Source organism: Malania oleifera, chromosome 1 (assembly GCF_029873635.1).
Source record: "Malania oleifera isolate guangnan ecotype guangnan chromosome 1, ASM2987363v1, whole genome shotgun sequence".
Classification (NCBI taxonomy): Eukaryota; Viridiplantae; Streptophyta; class Magnoliopsida; order Santalales; family Ximeniaceae; genus Malania; species Malania oleifera.
The window spans coordinates 5687635-5713352 of record NC_080417.1 but is presented as its reverse complement, the minus strand read 5'-3'; the positions used below and the strand labels follow the sequence as shown (position 1 = coordinate 5713352).

The following is a 25718-nucleotide window of genomic DNA, read 5'->3' as shown; positions in this document are numbered from 1 at the left end:
AGACTGACATCCTGAGTCTCGGACAACTTGTGGAGAAAGGCTACCGAATTCGCTTGAGAGATAAGCAGATGGTGATATCAGACGCACGAGATAAGCTCGTCACTCAAGTCACTATGGCGAAGAATCAGATGTTCTCCCTCGCCATTTATCATGACACGCCCAGATGTCTAAGTGCCATCATCAACAGCAAAGATTGGCTGTGGCATTTGAGGTTTGGACACCTCAACTTTGAAAGCTTGAAGTAGTTGGGAAGCAAGAAGATGTTGAACGGCTTACCCAACATCCAGCATTCGAATGAGATATGTGAAAACTGTGTTCTGAGCAAGCAACACGGAAACAACTTTGGAAAGCAAGCCGACTAGAGATCTACCACACTGCTCCAGTTAGTGCACAGATGTGTGTGGTCCATTGAACCCGATTTCAAATGGACAGAACCGATACTTCCTCACCTTCACTGATGATTACAGCAGGAAGACTTGGGTCTACTTCCTAAAAAGGAAGTCAGAAGTGTTTGACAAGTTCAAGGAGTTCAAAACTCTCATGGATAAGCGGAGTGGCTATTACATCAAGTCACTCTGATCAAATCAAGGAGGAGAGTACAAGGAAGAAGCTTTCAAGGAATTCCTTGGCAACGAGAGATTCAAAAACAGTTCACACCGACCTACACTCCTTAGTTGAATGGTGTAGCTGAGAGAAAGAACCGTATGATCATTAACATAGCCAGGAGCATGTTAAAGAATAAGAACGTGCCCAAAAGTTTTTGGATAGAAACAGTGTTTTGTGCAGTCTCTCTGCTCAACAGATGTCCTACGAAGAGTCTTGATACAAAGACACCACATGAAGCTTGGAGTACTCACAAGCCTAGTGTGAGTCATCTTAGAGTGTTCGACTCCATAGCCTATGTCAAGATTCTAGAGCCAAGAAGGACAAAGTTGGGAGACAAAGGAGAGAAGTGTATCTTTGTTGGATACGACGACAACACTATGGGATATCGACTCTACAATCCCATCAACAAGAAATTCATTTTTAGTTGGAATGTCATTTTGAAGAAAATGAATCCTAGAAATTGGACCAGGCTGAATGTTCCAAAGATGCAGAATTGACGCTTGAAAGAGAAGAATCCACACAGACAAGAGAAGTGGCTATCGAGTCACAAGTTCCCGAACTGCAGACACCTTCACACGGTTTCCATTCACCATAGAGGAATGGAGTTCCATCACCAATTGAGCGTGAAATTTCAGACATGGGGCCAAGAGGATCCCGTACCCTAGTTGATCTGTATGAAAATACAGAACCTATAGAAGAGTATGATATTCTATATTGTCTGTTGTTGACTAGCGACTCGGTTAGCTTTGAGGAGGCTAACGAAGAAGACAAATGGAGAAAAGCGATGGATGAGGAGATTCAATCCGTCGAAAAGAACAAGACTTGGGAGTTGACAAATCTGCCGAAGGGCCGCAAGACTATTGGAGTGAAATGGGTCTACAAGACCAAGAAGAACACTCAAGGAGAAGTCTAGAGATACAAAGCAAGACTTGTCGCCAAGGTCTACAAGCAGAAAGAATGGATTGATTATGGAGAAATCTTTGTCCTGGTTGCCCTGGTTGCCAGACTTGAGACTATCAGATTACTAATTTCACTCTCTGCACAAAATGGATGGAAGATTTAACAGCAGGACGTGAAATCAACATTTTTGAACGGTTTTTTAGAAGAAGAAATCTATATTGATCACTTATCTAGATATGTGATGAAGGGCAAAGAAGATAGAGTGTATAAGCTAAAGAAAGCACTCTATGGCTTAAAGCAGACCCCTCGTGTGTGGAACATAAAGATTGATGACTATTTTCAAAAGAATGGATTTAAGAAGTGTCCCTATGAGCATGCACTATACATGAAGATGGAGACAGACGGAAGCATGTTGATTGTCTGCCTATATGTTGATGATTTGATCTTCACTGACAACAATCCAAAGATACAAAACAAGACTTATCACCAAGGGCTACAGGCAGAAAAAAGGGATTGATTATGAAGAAATTGTTGCCCCGGTTGCCAGGCTTGAAACTATCAGATTACTAATTTCACTCTCTGCACAAAATGGATGGAAGATTTACCAATTAGACTTGAAATCAGCAATTTTAAATGGTTTTCTAGAAGAAGAGATCTATATCGATCAGCCACCTAGATGTGTGAAGAAGGGCATACAAGCTGAAAAAAACACTTTATGGTTTGAAGCAGGCACCTCGTGGGTGGAACATGAGGATTGATGACTATTTCCAAAAAAATGGATTTGAGAAGTGCCCCTACAAGCATGCGCTAATATGAAAATGGAGACAGACAGAAGCATGCTGATTGCCTGCCTATATGTTGATGATCTGATCTTTACCGGCAACAATCTAGGGATGTTTGCCGCTTTCAAAAGGAGCATGGTCAAAGAATTCGAAATGACGGATACTGACCAAATGTCTCATTTCCTTGACATAGAAGTCGTGTAAAGTGAGAAGGGAATCTTCATCTCCAGAGCCACTATGCAAAAGAAATATTGAAGAAGTTTGGGATGGACAATTGCAACCATGTGACAACTGCGGTTGAAATGGGATTGGAGTTGAGGAAGAATGAGCAAGGAGATATTGACCCCACATATTTCAAAAGTCTGGTTGGAAGCTTGAGGTGTTTGACGTGCACCAGACCAGACATACTCTATGGAGTTCAGTAGGTACATGGAGACTCCTGACCAGTCCCATTTGAATGCAGCGAAGAGGATACTCCGCTATGTCAAGGGTACCATCACTGATGGTATGTTCTATTCATCAAGAGGTGATTGCAAACTTATTGGCTATTCATATAGCGATTGGGGAAGAGATCTTAATGAAAGAAAAAGCACGACTGTATTCACATTCTTCATGGGAGATACAACGTTTACATGGTCATGAAAGAAGCAACCCATCGTAACGTTGTTATCATGTGAAGCTGAGTATGTTGCTGCCAGCTCAACTGTTTGTCACGGTGTATGGATCAGGAATGTACTGAAGTATCTGGGATTTCTTCAAGATGACCCCACAAAAGTCTACATCGACAACTGATCAGGGATTGCACTTGCGAAGAATCCATTCTTCCATAAAAGAAGTAAACATATTGATACTCGGTATCATTTTATCAGGAAGCATGTCAAGAAAAAAGAAGTGGAACTGATGTCTTGTAAAACGTATGATCAGACTACTGATATTTTCACGAAGCCACTTAGGCATAATATTTTTGCAAGACTAAAGACAATGCTCGGAATGATAAAGGCAAGAGAATCAAGTTTAAGGGGGGATGTTGAAAATTAAACTTGACGATGACAGTCATCTCCACCAACCCTAGCCCACCTTGGTTGAAATTAAGTCAGTCACCTCCACCAACTCCAGCCATCTTTATTGATTTTAATTTCCACCTACCGTTCCATTCACTGCTATATATATGGATATATGTGTGTGTGTAAGATATGTGGTGTAAAGAGGGAGAGTATAACCAGTGAGAAGAAACTCTGTATTTTTTGAGAGTGTGTGTAATTTTCAGTTTATTATTGAAATCAAAGAGTATTGTGTGTGCAATTGAGTGTCTCCTCATCAAGTTCAATCACAACCAGTGATTGAGTGAGTCCCCTCCACCCATAATAGACACCCCAATTTTAACCAGACCTTTCTAAGGAGACCCTTTGTAGTAAAGGTCGACCTTGTATCCTGGGAATTGGAGGATCCATGTTGAAAAATCCGATTTGAGTTCCGAGTCTTTAAAATTGAGTCCCTTTAAATTTAAATTAAGTTCTTCTAATTTTGAAATTGAGTTCTTCTAATTTTAAAATTAAGTGATTTTAATTTTGAAATTAAGTTTTTTATTTTTATTTAAAAAATTGAGTTTTTTTTTTTATAAAATTTTAGTTTCTTTTTTTTAAAAAAAAATTTGAGTTCTTATTTAAAAAAAAAATTGAGTTTCTTCTTATTTAAAAAATTGAGTTCCTTTTTATTTAAAAAATTGAGTCCCTTTTATTTTTTAATTGAGTCTTTTTTATTTCGAGTCCGGGTCCTCTTTGTTTTTGGGAATTAAGTCCATCTTTGCTGGCCCTTCTTTTATTTATTTTTTTTTGGAGGAATTTATTGGGCATATTAAAGGGAATGATGGGTTATGGATTTAAGAGAATTTGCATGGGCAAATTAAAGGCTTTGGGCGACAAGAAGAGAAGGGACTTAGGGTTCATTTAGGTTTTTGGTTTATAAAAGGGGAGGCAGCCGAACACAGCCGGATGCACAGCCACACACGCAGAGAAGACACAGCCGCTGGAGCAACTCTCACACACAGCCACCCTCTCACACGCCCTCATCAGTCATGCTCTCACACAGCACTCACCCGTGCCCAGCAGCCACAGCCGCAGCCTCCTGCTCTCTCTCTCCCTATGGCCATAGCCCTTCTTACAAATACAGCCGAGAGCACTGTTCACGGCCAGCCCCCCAACCTTCACAGACCTCCCTCACTCTCCTTCTCCACCTCATAGCATTCCACGCACAGGGAACCAAGAACGGCAGCCACCCTTATTGGCAGTCTTAGCAGCTGTGCAAGCATTTCAGTTAAATAGCAGCAACAGCATATCAGTTACAGCAGCAACAGCATTTTCAGTTCTTCAGTTTTCCAGTTAGCTTAACAGATAACAGCAGCATATTTCAGTTGTAGAGTTTTGTTATTTTATTCTTCAGTTGTAATATCTGTTTATTGTAACATGTATATAAAGGATTGTGTAAGTAATTTTTGTGTGTGAATAAAAGTTAAAATTTCATTCGTTTTTAACAACCCTCCCCTCACCTTCACACATGCACACACTGAGCAGCTCTTGGCCACCCTCACCTCACCTTCACGCACACACACACACACACACTGAGCTTCTCCTTCTCCATCCACGGCCAGCTCAGCTTGCATCACACAGCACTCTCCTGCACGATGATGAAGATGAAGGAAGTGCTGCTTCTAAGGTTGCAGCATCCAGTGAATGAAGGAATGCCATTTCATCCTTCAGTATTGTGAGGATTGTTATTTTTATTCCAATATCTTGATAGGTAGTGAGTATTTATCTGTTGGTTCTGAGAATAAACTTAGTAAGATGTTTTGATTGGAGCTGAATGGTTAAATACTACACTGCCATTTCTGTAATTGAGACATTCTTGCTGCAGTATCTAATTTCCAAGACGCCTATTTATTGCATGTTTTTGTTAAAAAATTATTATTGTATATTATTATAAGTTTTTTTTTTTACATTATCAGTGTATTTATGTTATGTTGGATTTTTTATTATTGTCATAATATTATTATATGTATTGTACATTATTTATTTTTTTATTTTTTCTTTTTCTTTATTTTAGGGTTTAGATTATTTCATGCTAATTTAGTTTAGGTGTTTTTTAGGGTTTAGATTATTTCATGCTGATATTGTTTAGGTATTGTTTAGGGTTCATATAATTTCATGTTAATAGTGTTTAAGTATGTTTAGGGTTTTGATTATTTTCACTTTTCTTTTTAGGGTTTTAATTATTTTATGTTATTATTACGTTTAGGGTTTTAATCATTTTCATATTTTTAGCGTGTTGATGTTTATATATTTTGGGGTTTTGATTATCACATGTTTTATTTGGGGTTTTGATTATTGCATGTTCTATTTAGGGTTTTGATACATTGCATGTTATTAGGGTTTTGACTATTTTCATATTTTTAGAGCATTGATTATGTTTTCATTGTTTTGGTATTTTTAGGGTTGTGATTATTGCAGGTTATTATGATTTTGATTAATTTATTCCCATATTATTATTGCATATTGTTTTAGGGTTTGATTTATTCCCATGTTATATATTGCATATTAATTTTAGGGTTTAATCTATTTCCATATTATTGCATATTAATTTTTTAGGGTTTAATTTATTTCCATATTATTGCACATTAATTTTTAGGATTTAATTTATTTCCACATTATTGCATATTGATTTTTAGGGTTTGATTTATTTCTATATTATTATTGCATATTAATTTCAGGTTTGATTTGTTTCCATGTTATTATATTGTGTATTAATTGGGAGGTTTGATTATTTCCATATTATTGTCTATTATTTTTAGGGTTTGATTGGTTGCCACACATTAATATTGTATATTTCTTTTAGGGTTTGTCTTGTTTCCATAATTTTGTTTTATTTGTTTCCATGTTTGTTTATATTACATTTAACTTTTAGGGTTTGATTTATTGTCATGTTATTATTGAATGTTTAAAGTTTCCTCAATTGTTAAGATTAGGGTTTTATTATTGTTATGTTAAAGGTTTTGGTCATTTATTGTTAGGATTTTTGCATAGATTGGTTAAGATATATTATTATTATATTGTATTATTATTTATGTGTTATTAATATTATGATATATATATATATATATTTATTATTATTATTCTAGTAGTATTATTATGCTATTGTATTAGTATTTACGTGTTATTTAATGTTATGACATATATATATATATATATTATTATTATTATTATTATTCTAGCAGTATTATTATAGTATTGTATTAGTATTTATGTGTTATTAATTAGTATTATTATTATCACATATTTTTGGTATTTTTAGCTATATTCTATGTTTATATTTTGTATCATGTATTGCAGTATTTATTTTTAATATTTTTGGTATTTTATTATTAAGTATTTTTGTGTAGATGTGTCTCTATGATCATATATAGGACAATGGGTCTTTCAAGCCTCACCTGTTGTAGCTCTAAAGGGGGTTTTTCTAACGAGATCCCCATTTTTTGGCGATTTTATTAGACATTCCTAAATCACACTCTGTTTCAATTATTTTCCATTTCATCGTATATATTTTTGTTAATATATGTTGTTGTTTGAGGAGGAGTAAAATAAAAGATTTTTAGAATTCAATTTGGGATAATTCTTAGTTAATTAGGTACCGTTCGTAGAACGAGTGTGTAGGAGGTGTTAGTACTTTCCTCTCGCATCCTAATATACACAGAACAATACTATTCTTAATTGAGTAGTAATCAGGTGTTCTAACCACACGAAAAAAGGTTAGTGACGACTCCAAACTTCCTATTTTTCCCGAAAATCAAACTCGTTATTTTTATTCGCCTCCCCAGGGCATCTCGTGTGCTTGTATACATGGTTGGGCCCAAGACCCAATAAGTTTAAGCTTTTGGGTCAAGTTGGTGCTCACTCATGTGTATCAAGCACGCCTATGGACTCCTCTGGTGCTAACAGTGTTAGTGTATATGAGCATGGAATAGGGGATGAGAATGAGCTGCACATGGATTTTATGCTAGGTGTGAAATTATGTGGGATTTTTGTTTTGTGGTCAATGTGGGTGGATTCGGTGGGTTAATATGAAGTTATAGGTTGAAGAAATTAAGGTTGTGCCCCAATAGAGAGTTAAGATGCAATTGATATCAATTTGAGACTTTGAAGATTGATTAGAACCTAATTAGAGACTTTGAAGTTTAATTGGGCCATAATTTAGTTATCAAGTTAGTAATAGAGTATATGAATTATTCTATACATATATATATTTATCAAAAGTTTTTTTTTTTAAATATGGATTATTTTGGGACTGAATTAAAACTCGAAAATGCATATTTAGTTATCAAGTTAGCAAAGCAGCAGAGTATGTGAATTATTCTATTTATATATATCAAAAGAAAAAAATTTTAAAATATGGATTATGTTGGCCTGATTGAAATTACTGAAGTTTCCAACTTATGATTCAAGGATAAGACCAGATAGGAAAGCCATAAATCAAAACGAGCGCATTTCCAAGCTGTTAAAAACATGTTAATGGGTCATTTTGGGATTTCAGAAATGATAGTGTAGGGATCTGGGGCCATGTGTCCCAGGCCATATCTCAGTTAGACATGTGATTATATGGGACCTATGTGGGTAAGGGTCCCAACATCATGTGTCTAGTTGAATAACAACTGAGATAGACAACCTTAGACATCAAGCATTTGTCTTTTAATAAACCAGATACGTGAGGGAAACTCCCTTTAGAATAGATCAGAAAGTTGAAACTAACTAGAACATGAGCAAAAGGAAAAGCAAGTCTGAGAAAGGCGAGGGTATCGGGCACCCCAGGAGAAGCCTGTCCAATTTTTTACACCCCAAGAGGGAAAATTGACATGAAGGGCTATAGCAGCACATTCATCCAGTAAGAGAAGCAATTAGCCAAAGCAACTCCTCTAATTCAAGGCCTAATTTGAACCCAAATGCCAACACATGGGCAAGTGGAGAAGAGTGGTAATTCCAGAGCTTATTATCACTAGGAAGACACTTTTTTGGGTTTGGAGGAATATGTTAATGCATTGGAAGAGGCCATCAGCAAAACGAGAAGGAATCATGTACTAGGCTTAAACTTGGGCGTTTCTTGCAATGTTAGGGTCTTGGTGTGTGGCTGTGAGAATGGATCTTGTGTTTGCCCACATAACAATGGGTATGCTTGCAAGAGAAAGAACAAATATGGCTCTTTGCATGTAAACTCCTAACATGTGATACTACTTTGCTCCAAAGGACTGGCCACATAAGGTATCCAATGCACTTGCTATTCCAATATTTTTAAATAAAAATTCAATTGGTACTACAAGTAAATTATGCCATAAATCTTTTTAATGTTCTTTTATAGGAATATAACAGCAACAGTAAAGCTAAAATCTCCGTCTTCCAATGTGACCTTTTTTTTTTTTTAATAGGAAGAGCCCAAGCAATTACAACCTCCATTTGTTCCTTCACAAGGCAGCCTTTCTGGTCATATTCTTATGCTTCTTAACATCTGCTGGCAGCTTCGGAACCAACTTCCACAGCTTTTCTCAATTCATTTCTCATAATTGTTTTCTCTGATGTAGAGGCGAACCTAGTCGGTGGAAGGTTGGATTCATGTTCAATCATTTTGTAGCACTTGACTGATATGTTACATGTTAGCTATTCACCTAAGCTTAATCCAATGGTTGTCAAACATGCATGGGCCTATAAATAAGCTGACTTTTTTAACAACTATTTCAATCAGTCTTAGGATCTCAATTGTAATTTTTTCTAACTATATTTTGAGAGTGATAACATTTGATAAAATATATTGAGTTTCCTGAAGCTTTGTTTTTCTGGTATAACACCATTTTTATGCATTAGTTTCTTTTCTGTCAAGTTGAATATTTTAAAAAAGTTTCTCTTCAGCCATAATTTCGACAGGTTGTTATTCAATTGATAGGATTGCTTAATATATTTCTGGAGTCATTAAAGGAGCAAATGCCCTTACTATTTTATCTATCGCTATTGGTTTTCGATCTTTCATGATAGTGGAATTAGGTGGCTTATTAAATCATGCATATCTTTACAAGTTACTTCTTGGTTGTTTTAGCACTAACTTTTTGTCGGTGCCTTGAAGGTTGAACGTGAAGAAAAATTACTTTTTTGAAAATTTATATAGTTGGATCGTCTATCACAATTCGTCTTTGGATTGCTTCTACCATTAAGAACAACTTTTCATTCAAGGTAATCATAGGTTTTATACTTTTTCAAGTGACAATTGGTGGTGTTGCTGTATCTTACTGCTTCAAAAATTTTATAGACGTGCCCTATAACCTTATTTGGAAGATGTATTCTTATCAAACCATTATGTAGTTTTATGAATCGAATCACATGGTTGAACAACGATCTGATAATTCTATATTGGGGGTGTCATTTTTATTAGTATTCAAAAAAATTGCTTTTTGCTTTGATAAAAAAGTATTTTTTTTCATCTAAAAAATTTTGACTTGGTAGCAAGCCAATTTGTTGACTTTATGAGTTATATCCCGTTTTGATTATGACAAATTCAAAGTATCTTACTTGTGTATCTAGTGTTTGAACATAAATTTCTATTAGAAAGCACGAAGGGTTGAGGTAAACTGGAAGCCATAAAGAACTGAAAGCTAACATCCCCTAGCTTGCTGCATCGCAAAGTGAAGAGCTAGGAATGAAGATATTTTATTTTGAATCGTAATGCATTAAGTTTGGACTGTAGTTGCATATCTTGTATGATATGATTGGATGCTCAAAATATACCATAGACTAACCTTAGAAAATCAAAAAAAATTTAGAAAAACTTTTCATAAAATGTCATACTCATACACATCAGGTTTGAAAAGTTTTTAAGGTAAAAAACAGAGCTAAAACCATTGTTTTAATGAAACCCAATCGACTGACCAAGAAGGCCCAGTCAACTGGCCCTGCCCTTTGGCCAGAACATCATTTTACAAAGGCCCCAATCGATCGGCCCTTACAGCCCAGTCGATCGGCCCTTACAGCCCAGTCGATCGGACCTTACCTTTGGCCAGATTTAATAAGGCCAGCCAATCGAACCCAAAATGAACGTGAAAGGCCTAATTAACCGACCTCATGATCTGGCAGATTGGATCTTGGGCCCCAGTCGACCGAACTTTAGGGATTTGTAAATTGCCTTGGCCCAATTGACCGGTGCCTTCCCCAGTCGACCAAACCTCTCAGGTTGGACAATTTTTAAGCTGAAAACGATCATTAAATTTAAATTAAACAAATTAATAATGTCCAAACGGTCACTTTTTGAAGAACTCTATAAATAGTCCATGCCAAGCTCATTTATTAACTTTTGATTATCTTGAATATTCTCTCAAATGTTTTGTATTTTGTTTCTCTCATATACAAGCAAGCATTTACTTTCTTACTCTCATTCTTTTGAATACATTCTTCTAAGAGAGCTTTGATTTTCTTTCACTCCCTTCATGTAAATTCATTGCTCTTGAGGGTTGTTGAAGAATAATTCTTTTGGGCATTTATTCCATCATCAAAAAGCATTTACTCTCACTCAATCTTTTATTTTTGAAAATCATTTCTTGAGAGTAAGCTTAGAGTTTCTCCCACTTATTTTTTTGATAAATATTTTTGGAAAAACTTTTTGTAGCTTGTGAATCTTTGTGCATCTCTATTGCAAGATTCAAAAGCTCACATAGTCTTTTATTGTAAAAATCATTTTGAGCGAAAACCCTAACTTCCCTTGAACAAATTTTTGAATATCATTTTTGGAAGAAATACTTGGGTTTTAAAGATCTTTGAAAGCATTTATTTCATATTTCTTACTTGAATCAAAGATCATTTAGTTTCTTCTTCTCTCATATTATATATATATAAGAGAGAAACCATACAAACTCTTTTGAGCATAAATCCTATCATATAAGAGTGCATATAAAACTTCATTGTACACACTAGCCTATTTGAGAATTACCTTGTTATACACAGACTTATTTTTCATATCTTGTATCCCTGTGGTTCAGGTAGTGAATTGTGTTCCAGGTGTAGGGTATCACCTGAGGAGGGAGGCTCCATCCTGTAAGGAGTGGTTGTAAAGGGGGACTCCACCTTGTAAGGAGTATTTGTAAACAGCGTTGCTATACCCGGTTAAGTGAGTAGAATAGTGGAATTCGCTTGAGGCGAGGACATAGGCAGGGTTTGCCAAACCTCGTAAAATCAATTGTTTGCTCTCTCTTCCCTTTACTATTTATTTTCCACACATGTATGTAATATTTAATTTGTTGTGCATGATTTAAATATTTGTACATCTATATATATGCAATATTTGTGATTACTTAGAAAAGCCCTAGATTGTGTAAATATTGATTGTGGTTGAAATTGAACATACTTGACCTAGATTTTTTGAAAAGTTCCAATTCACCCCCTTCCTCTTGGGAATACACCATAACAATTTTATTGGGATAAAATTGAGTGATTTAAAACAATGGAAAAGTACTCATAAACCAAAAGAAAAATAAAGATAAGCAAAATAAAAGAAGTTGTAATTCAGAATGGCCATAGTTTCTTAGTAAGCAAATAAAATACAAAATTGGGTAAAGAAAATTATAAACTCATATTTTTACTGATTCATATATGCATATTCATATGCTTTGATGAACACCTAAGGATTTCATGTGCTTAGCTCCTGTGTAATTATTTTCTAATACATTTAAAAAATTGAAAACATACATCTATATGGTGTATGTTCTCTAGAGTGAAAATGCAATAAAGGAGGTGAGAGAGGAAATCATGGTGTAATTGTATTGATTTTTATGTATTTCTATAATTGTAGAGATTCGAACTCGGGGAAAAAAAAAAGGAAAAAAGGGATTTCAACAGGCTTCGTCGACGAAGGTCCTTCTGTTGTTCGTCGCCAAAATTCAGAGCATCGTCGACGAAGAGATCCTGAACAGTCGAAAATATCAAGCTTAGGGTTCGTCGACAAAGTCCTTCTTTTATCGACAAACAGTCTTCTGTCTTTCGTCGACGAAGGTGCCATTTCGTCGATGAATTTGACCGAATCAAGGGGGCTATAAATAAGATTTTGGTTTGCTTTTTCATTAAGAAAACTAAATCTCTCTCTCTAACCCACGCCCATCATCTCTCTCTCTTTGATCTCTCGTCGTGCGTTGCTCATTTCGATGAACGGAAGTTACCACGAGGATCCGGGGACGAATCTCTACGAGTCTAGCAGAGTGGATTCTTGAACTCATAAAAAAAAAACTAGGGTTTGATTTGCAAGCGTCTCGAGTCGTTTTTAGAAATAGGTAAGGGAATTAAGTTAATGCAGTATTTTAATAATTTTGAACTGATGGAATAATGATTTGAGTACGTATAGTTATGTTTTCAGCTATTCTTTCAAAAATCGACCGTTCAAAATGAGTGTTTTTAAACTTAGGATATATGATATGATATTTTGAGTAGAAATGAACGGTGGAAAGTTCAGTTTGATCCTACAAATCATTTATACAGTGTTCTTCTTGTTTGCTTACGAGTTATGTTTTTAATATGAAAATTGTATAGTAGGTGAATATTATTTTGAGAGTTATGGAAATACTAGAAATGAGAGTGTTTGTGAAATACTGAACTGTTTGAGAAGTGTATTGGAACTAAATGAGAAATGCAGGGATTTTTAATGAGACAGCCAAGGGCCGAATTTTACCAGACGGCCAAGGGTCGGAGTTTTATTCAGCAGCTGAGAGCCGAGTTGTAATAGAGGCTTGAGGCCCGAGTTTGTATTAAACGGCGCGAGACTAAGGTTTATTAAATGACAGACTTTATGTGAAATGAGTTTAAAGTACAGTTTTAATTACTTAAATTGCATGATATGCTATAAGAACCCTGAGGACCCAATTGTTATGAGCATGATACCGTTGTTAGAGAGAGTTTCACTAGTTGACCGTGTGCAAATTGTACTGCGAGAGTGGTGTTGGGTGGTCCAGCCGATTGACCCAGGTAGAAGTGTTATCTTTCCTGAAAGTACGTACCAGGAAGTGGTAAGGCGATCGGACCCGCAAGTGAGTTGTGGAAGCTTGCAGGCGTAGTTAGCCAGAAGTGACTTGGTCTGGGTTGATCCCCTAGGTTTTAGTCCAGCCTTCGGGCAGCATAACCCTGATCACGGGGGTTTATACATGACGTTTAGTTCCAGGGAGAGTCTTTTATGCATATATGTATATTTATGTAAATGATGTAATTGTTTTTAGTACTGATTTATACAGTGAGAAATGAGCAATGAATTGACATACTATTTTCAGTTAAAAGAGATATGTATGTTTCTGTATACACTGAAACGCATGTTGACCACACACTGTTATTAATTTAATCTTCCTTACTGGGAGGTGTCTCACCCCGTTATACATATCTTTTCAGGGAATCCCAGAAATCAAGTTTAGAAAAACCAGGGGGTGGAGACTAGTATAGTTTCTTTTTGAGAATGTTTGCAAGAACTTAGATGTGAGTAGTTTATGTTGTAAGCCGCTAGGCTAGTATTGTGGTCGTCTAGATCGAGTTAGTTGACTTATTAGTTTGAGATGTAATATGAGAATGGAAAGACCTTGATGTATGTTGATGGTTAGGCTCTGGTAATAGATTATGGAGAATGTTTTATTTACTTCGCTGCATGTTATATATTATGAGATGGTATCAAATACACAAACGTTACTAAAGTAGCACCTCGGGCCCGCGAGGGTTCCAGGGCGTTACAGGTGGTATCAGAGCCTAGGTTTGTTAGGTTCTGCAAACTTTGACAATTAAGGATTACCAAAGTAGGATTATCAAAGTATAGGTTGAAATGAGATGAGGATAAGAGTTAGTAAGTTAGGCGGCTTTTAGTCTGGGGGCTTGGGGACAGATTTCTTTCAACAGTCTTCTGTGCTTTTCCTAGAATGATGATTTTAGGAAAACCATGGTAAATCCATTGATGGTTTCGTTTCGGGGTTAAGAGGCCGAAACTCGGAATCTAAGTTGAGACGTTATGTTAAGTGAATATGTAATTGTCCCGAAGTAGGGGATTAGAGGCCTATATCCTTATACAACTAAGTGTGTACACATATCAGAGAGAGGGATGATTTGTGGATGGCAAACCATCGATGATTTTGTGTCAGGATTGCTTGACTTGTTCGTTAAAATTGAGAATTTACATGTCATGGTATTTCTTCATCTAATAATTGTGTTCCACATGATAAAAATGGAATATTGAGCTGGTTTCTATTCCTTTTACTGGATGGACCCCAAGGGAAAAGACGTGGATGTTAGGGGAGATAATCGTGTGGACACATCCAGTGAGGATGATGCCAATGCCTCGGTGGTGTTGTGCAGTATAGTGCAGCAGGCTAGGAAGGAAATCTGGAGGGATTCTAGGAAGCAGGATTAGTTAGCGGCTGACAGGGGCTGCACGTTGTAGCAGTTCACCTTGACGAATCCACCGGCATTTTCAGGAGGGTCAAAACTGATTACAGGGGAGAATTAGGTTCAGGAGATGGAGGAGCTACTAGGTGTGCTGGAATGTACCGAGGAGCAAAAGGTTCGGTTTGCCACCTTCAAACTGGTGGGGAGGCAAAGAAGTGGTAGAGATCGGCTAGGCTAGTGGAGGAACAGCGTCCAGGGTATGTCTCTATTACCTGGAGCTGTTTCAGGGAGATCTTCTTCGGCATATACTTCCCCATTGCCACCCGGGAGGTGAAGGTTGAGGAGTTGTACATCTGACCCAGGGGCCTATGACTGTACAGTAGTATGCGGCCCGATTTGTGGAGCTATCCCGATTCGCTCCACATATAGTTCGAGATCAGTCGAAGAAGGCTCAGATGTTTGAGAGAGGGCTGAGGCAAGCAATACGCGCGCAAGTGGCGGCGTTATTAGCTCAAAGCTTTACTGAGCTAGTGGACAGAGCAATGGTAGTGGAGCTCAATATTCAGCATAAGGAAAGAGAGGCAAATCAGAAGAAGAGACCTTTGCCTCAGAGTTTTCAGTCCAGCACCAGTTCATCAGGCCAGCGACAGGTGATGGGACCTAGAGCCCCTTAGGGAAATTCTCAGCATTTTACCTTTCCAAAATGTCATAAGAAGCATGCGGGCGAGTGCAAAGCTGGTTTTAAGGGCTGCTACTGGTGTGGTAGTGTGGGACATCAGGTGCGATATTGTCGCGCGGTATTGAACTACGCATCTCCACAGTAGCAGTATAAGAGGGTAGTTAGGCACCTAAAGGTGGTCATCAGGGGGGCACCGCGCAAGTGCGGGTGTACTCTTTGATGTCGGGTGATGCAGAGAACGCCGACAATGTGGTGACAGGTAGGATTTCAGTTATGTCACATAATGCTGTTGTGTTATTTGACTTAGGTGTGACCCACTCGTTTGTATCTTCAGGATTTGCTAGAGTATGCGGAGTTAAGACTCAGTTGTTAGAGGTCGAGTTAGGTGTGGTCACGCTGACAAGGCCAGTTATTGTATGTAGTAAGGTGGTTAGAGACCACCCAATGGAGATTTAGGGGAGGAGGTTGCCTGCTATTCTAATTGTTCTTGAGATGCAGGGGTTTGATATTATTTAGTGGATGGATTGGTTAGCATTCAATTATGCGAGCATAGATTGCCGAAAGAAGGAGGTAGTGGACCTCCTGGGGAGCAAGAGTTTAAATTCGTTGGGTAGTGTGTGCGCTCTGCACCACAGATCCTCTCAGTAATGCAGGCAAGAAGGTTACTCCTAGACGGCTTCCCGGGGTACTTGGCATGTGTGAAAGTCGTACCAAAGGAGGGACTAAAGCTGGAGGATATTCTAGTGATACGAGAGTTCCCGGACGTGTTTCCTAAGGACTTACCAGGATTACCTCCAGATTGTGAGGTGGAGTACGCTATTGAGTTAGCACTAGGGACGACACCAATTTTCAATGCGCCTTACAAAATGACTCCAGCAGAACTAAAGGAGCAGTTGCAGGACCTTCTTGATAAGGGGTTCATCAGACATAGTGTATTACCCTGGGGAGCGCCGGTGTTGTTCTTAAAGAAGAAAAACGAGTCAATAAGGATGTGCATCGACTACAGGGAGATTAACAAGGTGACGGTGAAGAATAAATACCTGTTACCTCGTATTGACGACCTGTTTGACCAACTGCAGGGCACCTAGGTTTTCTTTAAGATCGATCTGCGATCTGGGTATCATTAGTTGATTCCGAACTCGGTATGGCCATTACGAATTCTTGGTTATGCCGTTCAAATTGACGAACGCACCTGCAACATTCATGGACCTGATGAACATGATGTTCCACGAGTACTTAGATAGGTTCGTGGTGGTGTTCATTAATGACATTCTGATTAATTCGAGGAGTTTTGCAGAGCATGAGACTTATTTGAGGCTGGTACTTCAAGTACTTAGAGAGAAGAGATTGTTTGTTAAATTCAAGAAATGCGAGTTTTGGTTGGATCAGGTTGCATTTCTAGGACATATAGTGTCTAGGGAGGGAATATCAGTGGACCCAAGCAAGGTAGAGGCGGTAGTTAGTTGGGCAAGATCGAAGAACATACATCAAATTATAAGTTTCTTGGGTCTAACAGGGTACTATCGTCGATTTATCGAGGGTTTTTCTAGGCTGTCAGGTCCTTTGACGTAGCTTACAAAGAAGAACAGTATGTTTGACTGGACTTGTGAGTGTGAGCAGAGCTTTTAGGAGTTGAAGCAACGTCTAGTTACAACTTCAGTGTTGACCATTCCATCAGGGGATGGTGGTTTCGTGATCTACAGTGACGCATCCCAAAAAGGGCTCGGGTGTGTTTTGATGCAACAGGGAAAGGTTATCACTAATGCTTCTCGCAAACTCAAGGAGTACGAGAAGAACTACCTTACGCATGATTTGGAGCTAGCAGCAGTTGTTTTTGCATTAAAGATCTGGCGACACTACCTATACGGTGAAAGGTGTAAGGTTTTTTCATAACTTAGCACGTGCGAAGGGTCTGACACGTACTTCCTCAGCACCGATACGTGAAACACGTCATAAACTCTGGATAGTGCTAAGGGTAACGCCACTTGATAAGCAACTGGACCTATCATTTCCAGGATCTCAAATGACCCAATGTACTGAGGGCTCAACTTCCCATTCTTCCCAGACCTCACACCCCTTTCATTGGGGCGATCTTTAGGAATATCATATCTCCAACCTCGATTTCTAACTCCCTTCAACGAGTACCCGCATAACTTTTCTGCCGACTCTGTGCTGTTTTGATCTCCCTGATAAGCTTGACCATTGCAAAGATCTGCTGAATCAGTTCTAGTCCCAAAATCTGCTGCTCGCCTACGTCATCCCAGTACAACAGAGATTGACACTGGCGACCATACAAAGCCTCATATGGTGTCATCTCTATACTGGTCTGGTAATTGTTATTATATGCAAACTCCACGAGCGGTAAATGCCGAATCCAACTGTTCCCAAAATCCAGCACACACGCCTGCAGCATATCCTCTAGAGTCTGAATAGTCCTCTCGGATTGCCTATCCATCTACGGTTGAACGAGGTACTGAATGTGAGCTGCGATCCCAAGGCATCCTACAAACTCTTCCAGAAACGAGAGGTAAATTGTGAGTCTCGATCTGAAACGATAGAAACCACCTTTGGAGATCGGGGATACGTTAGCATACGAGAAGGTACCGGTTCAGATTCTGGATCAAAAGGTATAGGAGCTACGTACTAAGGAAATACCATTAGTGAAAGTGTTGTGGCAGAACCACGTAGTAGAGGAGGCTTCTTGGGAGTTAGAGAAAGGATATTCCAGAGATACCCACGGCTTTTCAAAGAGGTTTAGCTCCAGACAGGTAAGGTAGGTTGTATAGTTATTAGTTATTTTCAGGTATCTGGGAGGGAGTTTAGTATGAGATTGTAATCTCCCGAGACTTTATGTTGTAACCACGGTATTCCTCCGTTATAAGTGAGGGTAGGTAATAAATTTGGGACGGGCTGCTATGTGGGTGGCCGCCGGCTCTTCCTAGAGTTAGAGCAGTGGTGGTTCAGATGATGTGATAGAAAACGGTTAGCAAATTTTGAGGATGAAATTTTTATAAGGAGGGAAGATTGTAGAGACCTGAACTCAAGAAAAAAAATTTAAAAAAAAACAAAGGAAAAAGGGGATTTCAATAGGCTTCGTCGACGAATCTCCTGTTTTCGTCGATGAAGGCCCTTCTGTTGTTTGTCACCAAAATTCAGTGCGTCATCGACGAAGAGATCCCAAACGGCCAAAAATATCAGGCTTAAGGTTCGTCGACGAAGCCCTTCTTTCGTCGACGAATGGTCTTTTGTCTTTCGTCGACAAAGGTGCCATTTCGTTGACGAATTTGACCGGGTCAAGGGGACTATAAATAGGATTTTTGTTTGCTTCTTCATTAAGAAAACTAAATATCTCTCTCTCTCTCTAACCCACGCCCATTGTCTCTTTCTCTTCAATGTCTGTTTTGACGAACAGAAGTTACCATGAGGATTTGGGGACGAATCTCTACAAGTCTAGCGAAGTGGATTCTTGAGCTTGAAAAAAAAACTATGGTTCGATTTTCTAGCGTCTTGGGTTGTTTTCAGAAATAAGTGAGGCGATTAAGTTAATGCAGTATTTTAATGATTTTGAACCAATAGAAATATAATTTGAGTACGTATAATTATGTTTTTAGCTATCCATTTGAAAACCGACCGTTCAAAATAAACTTTTTCAATCCTAGGATATATGATATGATATTTTGAGTAGAAATGAACGGTGGCAAGTTCGGTTTGATCCTACAAACCATTTATACAATGTTCTTCTTGTTTGCCTACGGGCTATGTTTTAAATATGGAAATTGTGTGACATGTGAATATTATTTTGAGAGTTATGGAAATACCTGAAATGAGAATGTTTGTGAAAAACTAAACTATTTGAGAAATGCATTGGAACTGTTTGAGAAATGCAGGGATTTTTTATGAGAGTGCCAAGGGCCAAGTTTTATCAGACGGTCAAGGGCCGGAGTTTTATTCAGCGGCTGAGAGTCGAGTTGTAACAGAGGGCCGAAGCCCGAGTTTGTATTAAACAGCGCGAGACCGGGGTTTATAAAATGACAGACTTTATGTGAAATGAGTTTTAAGTACAGTTTAAATTACTTAAATTGCATAATATGTTCTAGGAATCCTGAGGACTCAATTGTTATGAGCACGGTACCGTTGCTAGAGAGAGTTTCACTAGTTGACCGTGTGCGCCCACATTGTACTGCGAGAGTGGTGTTGGGTGGTCCAACCAATTGACCCAGGTAGAGGTGTTACCTTCCCTGGAAGTACGTACTAGGAAGTGGTAAGACAATTGGACCCGCAAGCGAGTTGCGGAAGCTTGTAGACGTAGTTAGTAGGGAGTGACTTGGTCTAGGTTGATTCTCCAGGTTTTGGTCCAGCCTTCGGGCAGCACAACCCTGACCACGGGGGTTTATACATGACGTTTAGTTCCAGAGAGAGTCTTTTATGCATATTTGTATATTTATGTAAATGATGTAATTGTTTTCAATACTGATTTATTCGGTGAAAAATGAGCAATAAGTATACATACTATTTTCAGTTAAAAGAGATATGTATGTTTCTGTATACACTGAAACACATGTTGACCACACACTGTTATTAACTTAATCTTCCTTACTGAGATGTGTCTCACCTCCGTTATACAACATATCTTTTCAAGGAATCTTAGAGATCGAGTTTAGCAAAACTAGGGGGTGAAGACTAGTATAGTTTCTTTTGAGAGTGTTAGCATGAACTCAGTTGTGAGTAGTGTATGTTGTAAGCCGCTGGGCTAGTATTGTGGTCGTATGGGCCGAGTTAGTTGACATATTAGTTTGAGATGTAATATGAGAATGGAAAAACCTTGATGTATGTTGATGGTCAGACTGGTAATAGATTATGAAGAATGTTTTATTTACTTAGCTGCATGTTATATATAATGAGATGGTATCAAGTACACAGACGTCACTAAAGTAGCACCTCGGACCCGCGAGGGGTTCGGGACATTACAATAATATTCAAGATTGATTAAATATATGGAGAATTCATGAACAAGGAAGACCACTGCATGTGGGAACTTTCAAAAAAAAAAAAATTAATTTTATTCTTCATTTATTTAGGCCGTATGATGATATAAGGTGGTTTTACACCCTTCCCAACTCTTAATGTGCATGAAACACTGGTTGATTAGCATTTGTTTTAAAAACTTCGTCATTGATATTACTTATGTTGACATTATGGCTTATATTATAGTAGTGGAAATGGGGTCTTAAATTTTGGGGAATATGTTTGATGGTATTTAGTTTTGTATAATTTGGTTGCTATCTTATTATTCATTTCCTAGAGAGTTGTTAAAAGGGATATAAATCTTTAGATTTTTTTTCTTTTTTTTGCTTCAATAAGTTGTGTAAGCTTCATGTAAGGTTCATTTTGCTTACAGGGTTAATTTTTCTGGTTTTTTTTTTTTTTTTTTATGAGTAACATATTTAATCTAAACTTGATTGACGTTTAACTTAGATGTTTGTGGATTGAAAGAGTTTTATGTTTGCCAGTTCTTAATATTAGATGGAGGTTGCTTCCATGGTCATACATTGGTTTTTAGACAACAAGTATATGCTCATCCACAAATCTAGGTCATTTTCTCTTTTATTTTTATTTATTTTTTTACTCCATTAACAATAATTAATTATATGAAATTTATTGAGATGCCTAGTGTCATGGTCTCATGTTGAATGTGCACTAGGAAGATCTTCGACTTATAATGATGGTTTGGACTCCAACAATGTGAGATGTCTTTTGTAGAACGAACGCACGAGGCAAGTGGACCAAAGAGAACAATACCTCACCATAGTTGGGTTCAGGACCCTTACACTTGGTATTAGAGCCACACAAGGAGTACTATCTTATGGGTGAATCTCGCCCATAAATAATTCACTTGTAAAAAAATAGACATAAGATCAATAATCTATTTTTTTGTTGTGTTTTTTAGCCTTTTATTTCAATGTTTTCTCTTTTTGATTTATTCAAAATATAAACTTCTGTTATCTTCAATGTAAAGTAAGGAATGTATCGTCCAATACTCATATTTCAAAATCACATTAATCAAGAGCATCTAATCCTTCTATCTATTGTGTTATGCGCCACCCTCGCCTTCTCAAAAAGCATGCCATTTGTAGCAAAATATTAATAGTAATCAATTAATTTATGACACAATTTTAAAATATTATTTACTTAGTTTTATTATATTTGTTACTTCATGACCTAATTTAATAGGTGTTAGTAGTTACAAAAAGTGTTAAAAAGAACTACTAGAAGTTACAAAAATATTAATTCAACTACTATTCAATATTACACAATTAAATTATTAATTTTTGAGTTGGTTTCAAAATATTAATCATTTTATTTGTTATCTCATGAATTAATTTTTTGTCTCATAAATTAATTCATAAATAATAAATTGTTATAAAAATAATTATGTCAATCATTATTAAAATATTAACTCATTATTAATAGCGGTTTAAAAAATCAATAAAAAAGTTAAATTAACAAAAATATTAATTCAACTGTTAATAATTATTCAAATTATTAATTTAGTTACTAATAAAGATTAATAAAAATATTAATTCAATTATATGCTGTCAATTTAAGAAATAAATTACAAAATTATAAGCAGGTTTTATAGGATAATTTTATTAAAGAAGCACAGAGGAGGGAGGATCACTGCATATGACTAAATCATCTTCTTATTCCTTTTGACAGGTACTTATTTTTTCACATTTTTATCATGTTTGATTGTTGAGAAAACATATCAAAAAAGAATAAAAAATAAAAAATATTTTTATAAATTTTTAATATAATAATTAATTATCAGTGTGAGATTTAGTAGGTTTCCTTTACAGTGACAACCAAATGAGTAACATTATTTGTGTGAATATAATATTAGGATACTTTGACTTAGATGCTATAAATTTCTAAATGAACTGCATAAAAATTTATATTATCAATTTGATTATTTTGAATTCAGTGATATAAGTTTAATTCAACTATTAATAATTATTCAAATTATTAATTCAATTATTAATAGAGATTACCGAAAATTTTAAAGCAATTATTGTATTACCAATTTAAGAAATATAAAATTATAAGGAGGTTTTGATGATTTTGCTAGAGAAACATAGAGGAGCCAAATCATCTTCTTATTCCTTATAACAATTATAGTCATATTTTTATTTTGTTTGATTGTTGAGAAAACATGTCAAAAGAAAAAAAATAAATTTCAAAATTTTTAGTTTTTTACAAAATAATTAATTATCAGTGTGAGTTTTAGTAAATTTCGTTTACAATGCCAACTTAATAATTAACATTATTTTGTTTGACCATAGTATGAGGACATTTTGACAACGGTGCTATAAATTTCTAAATGAATTGCATGAAAATTAACGATTTCGACTTCGGTGCTGTAACGACAAAAAAAATAATAAAAATAATAATTTATTAATTATTATTAATAAAATTAATTAAATTAAGAAATTTGAGGATTGTGGGTATATATAAGTATATAATAAAGTATAAAGTAAAGGAAAAAAAAAAACTTAGTGCCTAAGTTTCATGGAACAAACGGAAAAAGAAGAGAAAAAAAACAAACTTCTCACGCAGAAAGGAAGGAAGGGGAAAAAAAAAAAACTCACACCAGTACTCTATCTCTCCTCACGCTTTCTATTCCTCTCTCTACGATTTCATGATAGGTTCTTGTCCAATTGAAAATTCGAAAATATCACTCGACACCATTCTCCGCTACCGACATTTCTGTCGAAATGGATTTGTCGTAGGAGTAACGTAAGCATATTTCCAGGGGTAAGGCAAATTCTCACTTTTACCTCAATTTTTCTTAAATTTTAAGTCAAATTGATGATCAGGCACAACCACGAGAATTTAGGGATGATTCTCTACAAGTCTAGCAGAGCAGATTTCTCGTGGGGTCGTTGTAGGCATAGTCCCAAAATTAAGATAAATGAGTTATTTAGAAATTAATTTTTATTTAATTATTGTAAATTAGGAAATATTAAAATAATATTTTATTGAGGTTGATTTGATTGAATCAGGGTTCGAGTGAGTATCGCGGGTATAATTTTGGGAACCCTGCAAGCGTGGTTCAAGAAATCAAATAAGAGAGAATAAAATTATGTCAGTATTTTATTAAGGTGAATTGATTATTTACGAATGTATGAAATTTATTATTTATATATATGATTTTTTTTAGAACAGCTTGAGTATTGGAAAATGATAATTTTGTTTAAGGTTTATATTTGAGATAATTGCATAAGATATTAAATTTGTGTGACATGAGAATAATTTTTCCTAATAAATTAAATCTGAATTACTGTGGTATTTTGGTTTGCATGTGGGGATGTTTGAAATGATTATGACAAGATGAATGAATTGTTATGTTTGACTCATGTGTGGAAATGTATTGATTTGTTGGATTACGGTGTGTGAATGTATTGATCTGTTGGATACTTGAGTGTAATGCATTGATGTGTCTATATGAACTAACTGGTGTGATTATTTGTATGCATCTCAATATAACGTTGGCATATGGAGGTTGTTATATTACCTAGATATAAATCATGATATGATGTTTGCAGGTTGAAGAGCTCGTCATACTGTCATTTATATGGGGTAGGACATTAGCAGGTCGAGAAGTTTGTTCTACTAAATGTACCACGGATAGGTCGTGAGGATTGGATACTGGTGAATAGTGATGTCTGTGCAGGCCACGTGTTGCAGAAGCTAGAGTGGTGCCTGTGTGGGTCACGTTATATCATGTGTAAATAAAGACGCCTTTATGAGTCATGTTATGTACCATGTGTGGGTAGTGGTACCTATGTGGGCCATGTGTAAATAAGAAGTGCATAGGTGCCTGTGTGGGTCACGTATTGATATGTACGTAGTTGTTCTGTGTGGGTCACGTACTGAGGACATTGGAGGACGAAGTATAAGTTACATGATTCCTATGTAAATGTATTGTGCATGTGAATTTAATTAATATATAATAATAATGGTATGAAATATTGTGAATGCATGTGTGTGCATGCGGCGAGATAAACATACCGTCGGGGGCTTGTTGAGAAAGGCAAGTGTTCTACTAGGTAGTTTCTTGGTATCAGTGTAAAAGGATGCTACTTGTCTGGGCGGGTAGACATCCTGGTCCTTGAAAACCTTCGCCTTCAAAATAATAAAGATGTATATACTAGCAACGAGATATATCTCCACTTGAGGGCTTACTGAGTAAGGTGAATGCTCTGGTAGGTATGTTTTAGGTATCAGATCAGAGGGAAGCTACTTGTATGGGCGGGTAATCTTCCCTATCTTCAGGGACTTTCGCCTGTATAAAAATTATATACTGTGCATATTGGATGTGTGTATGATATTAGATGTCAGTGATGTTATTAATGATATGTTTTCCTAGTTGTTTTTTATGTTATATGAGAAACAGATTATTTTGATATGTATATATTAAAACTCATTTGTCACACACTGTTATAATTTATTCCACCCTTACTGAGAAGTGTCTCACTCTAGTGGATTAATAACTTTTCAGGTTCTTCTGAAGATCGGGTTTGAAGGCCTAAACTGGGATTATTTTTTGTGGTTTCTTTTTGGGGTATTGTGAGATATTGGTATATATATACAGATATATTTGTACTGGGTTATATTTTAAATACTGGTTGTGGATACGGATATCTGGATTTTGTAGTGTTCGTTTTTGGGTTATTATATAGAACTCTGATATTTATTTGAGGTTATTTATTTATATTCCGCTGTGTGCCTGTTAATTATGGTATCAGATACAGGTGATTGGAACACGTGGCACCTGAACCCCACTTTGCGGGTTCGGGACGTCATAGGTACTATACATTCAATTAAACTATTAATAATTAATCACATTAAGAAATAAATTACAAAATTATAAAGAGGTTTTATTGGACGGTTTTACTAGAGAAGCATAAGGAGGATCAAGTGGGTTATTGGACCTTAAATTCGAAGGAAGTCAATTTTCATGGTGTAATGACTAACAAGGTTTGAGAAGAAGTTGGGCGAAACTGGACAGGGTGTTGATTAATAATGTTTTTTCTATGAAATATGGTGAAGCTAAGACTTCTTTGTTGAAAAGAAATACTTCAGATCATTCACCTATCTTATTACAACTATGTGCGAGTATGGAAAGGTATGGACCAGCGCCGTTTAGGTTTCAAAACATGTGGACGTCACATAGGGATTTTTTGGAAATGGTTGAATCATCTTGGAGAGAACACATTGTGGCAGATTCAGGATTGTGTAAATTGGCGGGTAAATTAAAAAGGCTAAAAC

General features: G+C 36.5%; 1 long non-coding RNA gene across 5 annotated transcripts in view; it reads left to right on the top strand.

Moving 5' to 3' along the window:
- Positions 1 to 24425, top strand: part of LOC131150732 (uncharacterized) — a 48794-nt gene extending 24369 nt beyond the window's left edge. Inside the window, exons 3-5 of one of the 5 annotated variants that reach the window (XR_009135597.1) lie at positions 9444 to 9550; positions 20900 to 20980; positions 21150 to 21447. This is a non-coding gene — a long non-coding RNA (uncharacterized LOC131150732). Of the gene's footprint in view, positions 1 to 9443; positions 9551 to 11346; positions 11667 to 20899; positions 21448 to 23992 lie in introns of those variants that run through there. The other 4 variants (XR_009135594.1, XR_009135595.1, XR_009135598.1 and 1 more) reach the window with 4 other exon arrangements.
- The last annotated feature ends 1293 nt before the right edge of the window (positions 24426 to 25718 follow it).